A 9,282-nucleotide genomic window follows, 5' to 3' on the forward strand; every position below is an offset into this window, starting at 1 on the left:
GCCGGACTCATTGGATCTACAAAGTTCAAACCCGATTTTTCGAATGGTTGAGTCACTTTAATAGGATGTAAGGGCATTTTATCCTTTGGTTGTGTGATCTTGTAACGTTGGCATTCATCACATCCTTTTGCAAAAAGTGATGCATCCTTGAATAAGGTAGGCCACCAATAGCCTGATTGCAACACCTTTCTAGCTGTTAGTTCCCTTGAGAAATGTTCTCTGACTACACCCATGTGGGCTTCTTGTAGTATGTATAAATACTCATCCTCACGGGCACGTCTAAGAATATCATACTTCCCTATCCTTACGAAGCTCCTTGGGTGAAAAACCATTAACTAGAAAGTTCATAATCTTCTCACTCCATTCAGGCATGTACTTGACTAAAAATAAGGAAGTATTGGGCAATTCATCATCGACTCCAGTAGGGGCTTCACCATTGAATATGCGAGACAAATGATCCACCATGACATGTCTTTTACCAGGTCTTACCACAACGGTGGAATCAAAAGAAGAATTAAAAACCATCGTGTAATTGTTCCCATGGAACAAGGTTTATTTACTAGATGCAACAAGTCCTCCTGGGTTTGCTAACTCTATTTCCTTAACTATCGCTGGACCGTCATAAACTTCATTGCTTCCACGATAGGTTTTCTTTGTGCCTTTGAATACACAACCTTACGTTCCTCTGCGGTGTAGGATTTGAAATGTTCAGGTGCAGGGTGTAAGTCTGAGGGGTCCTGTTGTTCTGTGGACTGTGATTTCACTTCCAATTCCTTTTGTTGTTGATCTAACTCTCGATTTTGTTGTCTCCTTACGGTACGGCTCAACTTTGTCTTCTTTGTAGCCTCTAGTTGTGCGATGACAATGGGTTGTGGACTACACAACATAACATTTTGAAGGTATTCTCCCAGTTATCTACAAGCTTTTGATGAGCATCACATGCCCCTATATAATTAATCCATTCCACGGTAGATTTCTTTTCATTTTTTCTAGCACGTATATTGCTCGATTTTGTCACCTCTTATATCTTTTACTCTTCTTATCTAATTTTTGATTACGGCCGCTCTCTAGTGAAGAGTCACTAGATGAATCTCTACTTGTGTCTTCTCCTCTCCTGGTTAGATTGTCATCTAGGGTACCACTGGGCCCTGAACGGTTTGTCCCCACATTTGCATTAAGGTTTAACTCAGATTCTTCGTCCTTAGAGTCAATTTCAATTGATGATTCTGACTTCAAAGCATGTGGGCTATAGTCTTCTGAGACGCTACTGGTTCCAATGTCAGTCAAGGCTTCATCATGTAGGTCATCAAAAGCTATATGCATTGCTTCTATCATATTTAAGGGTACAAAGGGTGGCATTTCATCCCCCTCAGGTGTTACCCAGGTCGTCCCCCTATTTCCCCAAGTGTCTATGGTTGTTGCTAGGTGGACCCAATCCACATTGTCGGACTCAGTCATCCCAGGTAGAACATCCATATAAGGAGAATCTTTCCCAACATCAGTGTCCATTTTACATGTGTAACAATATTGCAATGGGGCCAAGTGAACTGTGGTGTCAGATCTATGACCAATTATAAATTTGTTTCCTAGAGGATGTGCTTGACCAGTTACAAGATCCACTTGAATGACAGAATCTTGGAACTGCAAGTAGACATAGTTTTTAGACCAGTCATGCACCATTTTTGCTTCCCTCATGAAAGGACGTCCTAAGATCATTTCAGATTTCATAGTGTGCTTGCAGAAATTTATAACAATGAAGGTATTTCTCATTTTGTGTCCAAAGACCTCGATCTTGAGATCTTCTAGCCTCCCAGTAGTAACAATAGACCCATTGGCCATCTTTACTATTATGGTTGTGGTCCCAAGGTGAGGTCTTCCCATAGTTTCTTAGCAATTTTTAGTCACAATGCTAACCCCAATGCCACCATCAATGATTCCCTTCACAATTAATCCCTTGGTAGTGATTGGTATGGTTGCATTGGATTCATCACCCTCAAAGTATTGTCCCAAGTTGTTAACAAGTGTTGGTTGTTTGGCCTTGCCCGTATCCAAGAATCTCATAAGGCCCGTTGAAGGAATGTTAATCCCTCGGTTTTGTCTCTCCGATTGGATGATGCTATGGATGACATTGCAGACCATCTGTTGCCGCTCCTCTAGACTTTTGGTGCTAGAAGTAGATTGTACAACTTCTAAACAACCTATATGGTATATGTAACCCGTGTACATGTCAATCAAACGAGCTATCGCTTAGGGGATCGTGGTGTGCTTCACAGCACAGCGTTCAGTTACCCGAAGCTCTGATGGTCCTCAAAAGGGTCGATTTTTACTTAAGCGTGAGGCTAAAATAAGTAAGTCCAAAGGGTGATTGAGGCTTGAGCCTGGGCTTGGGGAATGTTCCCGATCCCGGTCCTTCCTTTTAAATAAATAATTTTAATTTTTTTGGTTTTGTTTTTGGAGGATGTGCACACGCACACACACACCTAACCTACCTACTTGCAACTAACAGATCTACTGTTACACATTGTTTAACACAATACTACAACAACTAATTAACTAACAGATCTACTTACTACACCTTACAGATCTAACATTATAGATTTAATACCTTAAATCTAACACCTTATCAACAGAAAACCATACATTGCAGCAAAAAAATATAACACCTTTTATTAACAAAAAACAGTACACTGCAGCAAAAACAAAGTCACAAATCCTTGTCAACAGCCACACACCTTCTTTCTCTACCTTTCCTACATCTCACATTGCACCACAAAGCAACATAGAGTGCTATTCGAGCTTAGTGCAGGGCATCTCCTCGACAACAGTGCCAAAAATGTGTGTATCTGTCGCATGTGTCAAAGCAAGGGACTTGCCGTACACTGTTTGTGAGCCACAAATTGCTGCAAACACACAACAAGATTAATCTAGCAAGCTCAACAGAGCAAGGGTGTATCACTTACTGCCCTACGCTCGCCTTCATGGAGGATTCCTTGCCGCGAAGAAGAGGGAGCTACCAACGTGCCGCGCTCAACTGCCTCGCCGCCGCCGTGCCATTGCAATCGATAACACACACACACACACACTCTCTCTCTCTCACGCGCACGCACGCACACACACACACACACACACACACACACACACACACACACACACACACACACAAGGAGATGAATAAGAAGATGGAGATGGAGCAAGATCACTCTTCAATTGCACAAATGAGAGAATGAGTGTTTTTTTGGTTTAGGTGACTTTTATATAAGCTCGCCAATTCACACTTGGGTGCCCATGCTTAGCCAACTAACCCTTGAATGTTCCAGTTAGAGTGCACCTCTCATCGGCAATCACTCTTACCCTTTTCCTATTGGACCGACAAGCCCGGCCCATGACTACCAGAAGTGGATGTCGGTGGTTAACACTGACATATTTGGACCATAATAGAATGTGAAAATCCATCACATCTAGGTACCAAATGAACTAGTTCATTAACAAAACATAACTTTGTTGCATGTGTAAACAACCATCCGTTGAAGTTGTTTAACTGTACTTGTAACCTTGACAAGTCTTAGTAGGTATCCGACAATTTTTAAAACATTGAAATTGTTCCTAATATGACATGCTCAAAATGTTCTAATAAACGGGTCAAAATGCCCCCCTGCACGCCGCAACACACAGAGTTTTGTTTACGCTAGGTGACCCCATCGGGCAGCGCCGTGTGCCATGGGCATCCCACCACCTCCGTACAATCCCTGATTTGCCTGATTTTGACCAAATTTGATAAAAAAATGTCCCCCTTGGCCCTCGGGTGCTTGAACGGTGGCTAATCTACAAAGCATGGGTAGAGGCAGAGTAGAAGGCGACAGAGGATAGAGCTCAAGCCACCCAACAAGTGAAAGCGAGGAGCTCTAAGCCTTCGAATATTCCGCAGAGATAAAAAGAATGTGCAAAAAAGAAGAAAGACAAGCTCATGCCCGAAGAGCGACGGGCCCAAGAAGAGAGGAGGACAAAGTAGAAAAATAACCCTCCTCAATGGGCCAGGTAGCTAGCTCCACCACCACCAATATCACAGAAGAGACAAAGATGGAGGCCAAGAATAATGGCTTTGTGGGAGATTTGAAAGTATCAGAAGAGCAAAGAGCTGATCATTACCAAAGCAGCCTTCTCTCGAGTGGTGAGAGAGATAATGGATGAATACAACACTTCTATGACCCGGATACAATGTGCTACTCTTTTGACCTTACAGGACGCTGCCAAGAATACTTTTGTGCAACTGTTCTAGGATAGTGTGGCCTGTATGGTGCACACAAAGCATGTAGCTTTAAAAAACATGGATTGAGCCCAAACAATCAGTTTGCAAAATGAAGGGTGCCTACATAAGAATTAGTTCATCTCATGTAACCTCTCTTTATGAGATTCTTAATCTTTTCATATAATATCAATAACTCCGTTTTCTACCATTTTTTGCAATTGTAACTTTGTCTTTGTTTAGTATTTTAATTTTTCTAGTTGTTAATTTAAACTCCCTCCATCATTCAAGCACCAGAGGGCCAAGGAGACACCGCTGGTCAAATTTTATCGAAATTGGGCAAATCGGGGACCGTACAAAGGTGGTGGGATACCCATGGCACACGATAGTGCTCGGCGCAAAAAAAAAAGCCGTGTGTGCCACAATGTGCAAGGGGCCATTTTGACTAGGTACTTGCCAATGCTTATGGTTAATGTTATGCTCATGGATCACAAGAAAAGAATTAAATACTTTCCATGTAAAAAACCGTGCTGACATATTTGGACCATAATAGAATGTGAAAATCCGTTACATCTAGGTACCAAATGAACTAGTTCATTAACAAAACATAACTTTCTTGCATGTGTAAACAACCATCCGTTAAAGTTTTTTAACTGTACTTGTAACCTTGACAAGTCTTAGTAGGTATCCGACAATTTTTGACCATTGAAATTGTTCCTGATACGACATGCTCAAAATGGTATAATAAACGGGTTAAAATGCCCCCCTGCACGTCGCAGCACACAAGTTTTTTTTTTGCGCCAGGTGAACTTGTCGGGCACCATCCTGTTCCATGGGCATCCCGCCACCTTCATATAGCCCCCAATTTGCCTGGTTTTGACAAAATTTGATCGATGTTCCCTCGGCCCTTGGGTGTTCGAACGGTGGCCGTTTCGTGCACGCATTGTGATAATGAAATATTTTGGAGAATATGAACAAAAAAATTACAAAGTAAAGAATGATGGGCAAAATATAGTACAAAAGAAAAAATATTCTTTGCTACTTTGGGAATTACGTCATGGTTGGTTAGTTTTTTGGCGAATTACATCTATGGGTATGGGCCGAATGGCTGACCTAGCACCAAGGGTTTTTACAATTTCATCTGGGTTTGTCACCCCTTGACCTAGGCTTAGGGCACAATGGGAGAGGACTGACCCAGGGTGCTTGCTTGTAAAGGCATACAAGGCTCCCTTGTGATCCATCAATATATATATGTGAGCATTTTGTGTGAGGGAATCTTTGGCAAGGATGACACTCAATTCTTTGCACTTGAGAAGCTCCGTAATACCATGCTTGGAGAATTCTGTGTGAGTAACTCAAAGAATCAATGGTCCCAGGTGGCTTAGGTAGTGCCACAAGTACCTATCCCTACCCATGGGCACATTATGAGAACCTCCAACTTGCATTGCAAACTTATCAACATGGTATGCGGTTTGCAAAACATTTTAAAGGTATTTAACACTTGTTGTAAGGAAACATAGACAATCATTTAGTTGTAAGGAAACATAGACAATCATTTATGTTTAAAAATGTTTACCTCAATGTCTTCATCCATCTCTTCAAGATTTTTCCTTGCAAGGTCAATGCTAGAGCGACCATCTCCACCCATAGGAATCAACAATTTGTGTGGATAAAAAGCGCTTTTTGAGATGCTTTCATAAAACGAGGCACATGATTTTTTTTATCTCCACTAGGGTACTTGCCACCATTTACACCAACTTCTGTTTGTTTTCATTGGGGAGGAAGGAGAGACTTTTTGGGAGGCTTTGGTCTTCAAAGTCAATTTGAAATTTAGCCATCTCTTCCTTCCCACACGCGCGCATAGATAGCAATCACTGAGAGCAACTCATCTTCTCTGAGTCCTCGTGTTTTAGCAATGTCGTCAAGGAGCAAAAATTGATGACCCTCTACCAGCAGTGCATGCAAACTTATGAGAATTTGGAGGTTAGGGACTTCCTCCAACACCTCATCTCCCTCTATCATCCGATCTTCCTCCTCAATGGAGCAAGGCTCTTACGAGAGGACGAGTGCCATATATGCTTCAATCTTCTCATCATCCTCTTTGATAACTTCATTTGACTCCTCCACAATGGTCATAGGGGGTTTCTTGCCTCAAGTTTCTTGCTGGCCTTTTCCATTGATTTTCCCTTGTCTATGTCCTCAAGCACAAGTAAGACCAGAACCATGTCCCAAGAAATGAATTTGGGTGCCTATGTACCCCATGCCCAAGTCTATGAGGTCATTCTCATCCTCTATCCTATAGTCCCATTCAATGAGCCCTTTAACAAAAATCAACAATCGAAAGAAAAAGTTTTTGTCGACCGCGTAGATGTGTTTGAGAAAATCTACTAGCAACCATGCCGTGTTGGATCCCTGTAACAGTATGGCATATTTCTCCACGTGCTATGCCATGTAGTCAAGAAAGCTTTGTAATGCCTTTGCATGCATGTTGGTAGTGGCCTCCATGATGATCGTCCCCTCGAACACACTGACTAGTGCATGAGCTCAATTTGCAAGGCTGACCTTTTCCATTTGTGCAAAAAGTGCATCAAAAGACATTGCCATGGTTTTGTTCGTGAAGAAAATGGCAAGAGGGCTTAGAGCTAGAGTTTTGTGAATGTGAGAAATGAAGTTTAAAAACCTAGAAAATGACTTATATACGTAAAGCCACTTTAAAAAAATAAAATAAAATTAACATAAAATTAGCTTAAAATTATATCTTTAACAAAACCATCCTTCAAAGCATCAAAAGACACCGAGGTTGAATGCATTGCGTGCCAAATCAATGAAATTGAACATTTCAATCCAAATAAAAAAAAACTTAAAAATCAACAAGTATGCTTAGAGACAAGATTCAAAACACAATATGCATTAATGTGAACGAAATTCACATTAGTTACAAGCTTTTACAAAAATACATTGCAAAAATGAAATGTTCTCACAAAGAAATCTCTTCTCTTTTCTAGATCAAACAACCTTGTCATTGACTACAAAGATGTATTGCTTGGGCAATGCATATCTAAGATTGAGATACTCGCAAAGACGACTAAAGTGCCATTTTCTATTCACAGAGATGTCATGCATCGCATGGTTGTGGAGGCATATTTGCATGTCAACGGATTCTCTAATAGCAACATCAGAGTCTAGTGCCTCCCATTCTCCCATCGTTAGCTCCCATTCTCCCATTGTTAGCTTCCATCTTCTATAGGGAGGGAAAGACCATTAACATGCTTTGCTTCACAATATTGTGTCTGCACACTAAGTTCTCACCAATAGAAAAGCACTTAATTATGTATTCCTAGTGATTGATCACCTTGGTCTCCCATCCAACTGCAAGGAAGCCACTCATTGCACTTTCTGCTTTGCAAGTCCATATTGTTGGTGTCCTTTGAACACTTTGCAATCGAAAGACATACAAAAACACATGAAGAAACATAAACCATGCTATCGTTGCTTTGTGGGAACCATAGGTGCGCTTTGCAGGAAAACTCGATGAAGCCAATGTTGCCTCTAGCTTTAGTTGTGAAGAGACATACACATGTTGCACCTTTTCAAGCCACTTACCATCTTGGGTTTGCTTGAACTCCATGATTATTTCCTTCCATTGGTGTACGCAAGAAGCTATGTGTCTCCTTGCCACCTTGTGTGCACCTCTTGAGTTGGGATGCATTGTCACCCACATCAATCATTTGTAGTCGATCGTCACCCAACATGCATTATCATTTTGTACATTGTTGAAATAAATGGAGTCAATAACACTCCTAGGTCGTCGTGTACGTGATGATTCCATGGGCTATAGTAGCACAACTTGCACATAGACACTTATGATTAACCTATGCACATCCATGTTCTTAGCTGCATAAAGAGCAAGATTAGAAGGTACACAAAGACGGTCAATGCCACTTACTGCTATGTTGTTCCACCTCTGCAAGTTGGTTACATGGGGAAGATGATGTAAGGAAGCTATAGAGGGACTCTATATCCACTCTAGAGAGCTTAATGGAGAAATAGCAGGAAACCTCTTGAGGAAAGAAAACGAGAAGATCTAGTAGAGGGATATGTTGTAGATCTTCAACTTTAGGTAGAGGTGTGGTAGTGAGGTTCATAGAGAAATGGGGAGCTTCAACATTAGGTGTGTAGTGAGGCTCATAGAGCAATGAGAGCTTGAGGAGAGTGCAAGAAGCTTGAGGAGGGAAAGGAGGTTTATTGCAGAGGCTTTTGGGAGGGAAAAGTGACATTGAGGAAAGAGATGCAACTTGCAAGGTGGAGTGAAGAGAAGTGAAAGATGATGTAGTAGAGAGAGGGAGGGAATGATCAATACATTGTTGGAGGGACCCGCTTTTAGGAGAGAGGGGAGAAGAAACTAGCAGCCACTAAAGAGAGAAAGGATTGATTTTTATCCTAATTTTAGAGAAAAGTTCAATTTTTTGAATTTATAAGAGATTTTCTCTTTATATCATAAAAAAGAGTACAAGTTTGACCACTTGCTTTTAGACCCTGCCATACCCATCATTTCAGTCCACCCATTTGCCCACTCCATACTCTCATTTTTAATCCCATGGCAAATAAAGAGGCTCCCTTAGACCCATTTCTTCCTGATAAGTTTATATTGTGATGATCGCATGACATGCTTTTGTTTGCGAGCTCAAATATCCATCTATTTTAGACTACTGTGAGGCATATAAGTATTGAAATTGATAATAAGTCTTGTCTTCAATTGATATTTTTTCAATTGACTTGTATTTGAACTTAAGAGTGTAATTTTTGGCCTAACTATTTTGTTGTTGATTCATATTCTTTTGAGATAAAACTAAGCAGAATTTCAAGTCCTCTTCTATTGTTATTTTTCTATTTGCACAGCCACTTAGAAACTTGACGAAAACATACTTAAACACTATATAGGATACTCATCCACCATTTTCCATTATCATCAACATGTCTTGAGGCTGTCTTACACTTATGGCATTTTGTCTCAAACTCTCATTCTTGGGTGTTAGGAG

Source organism: Adiantum capillus-veneris, chromosome 20 (genome assembly GCF_014529385.1).
Source record: "Adiantum capillus-veneris isolate H3 chromosome 20, ASM1452938v2, whole genome shotgun sequence".
NCBI lineage: Eukaryota > Viridiplantae > Streptophyta > Polypodiopsida > Polypodiales > Pteridaceae > Adiantum > Adiantum capillus-veneris.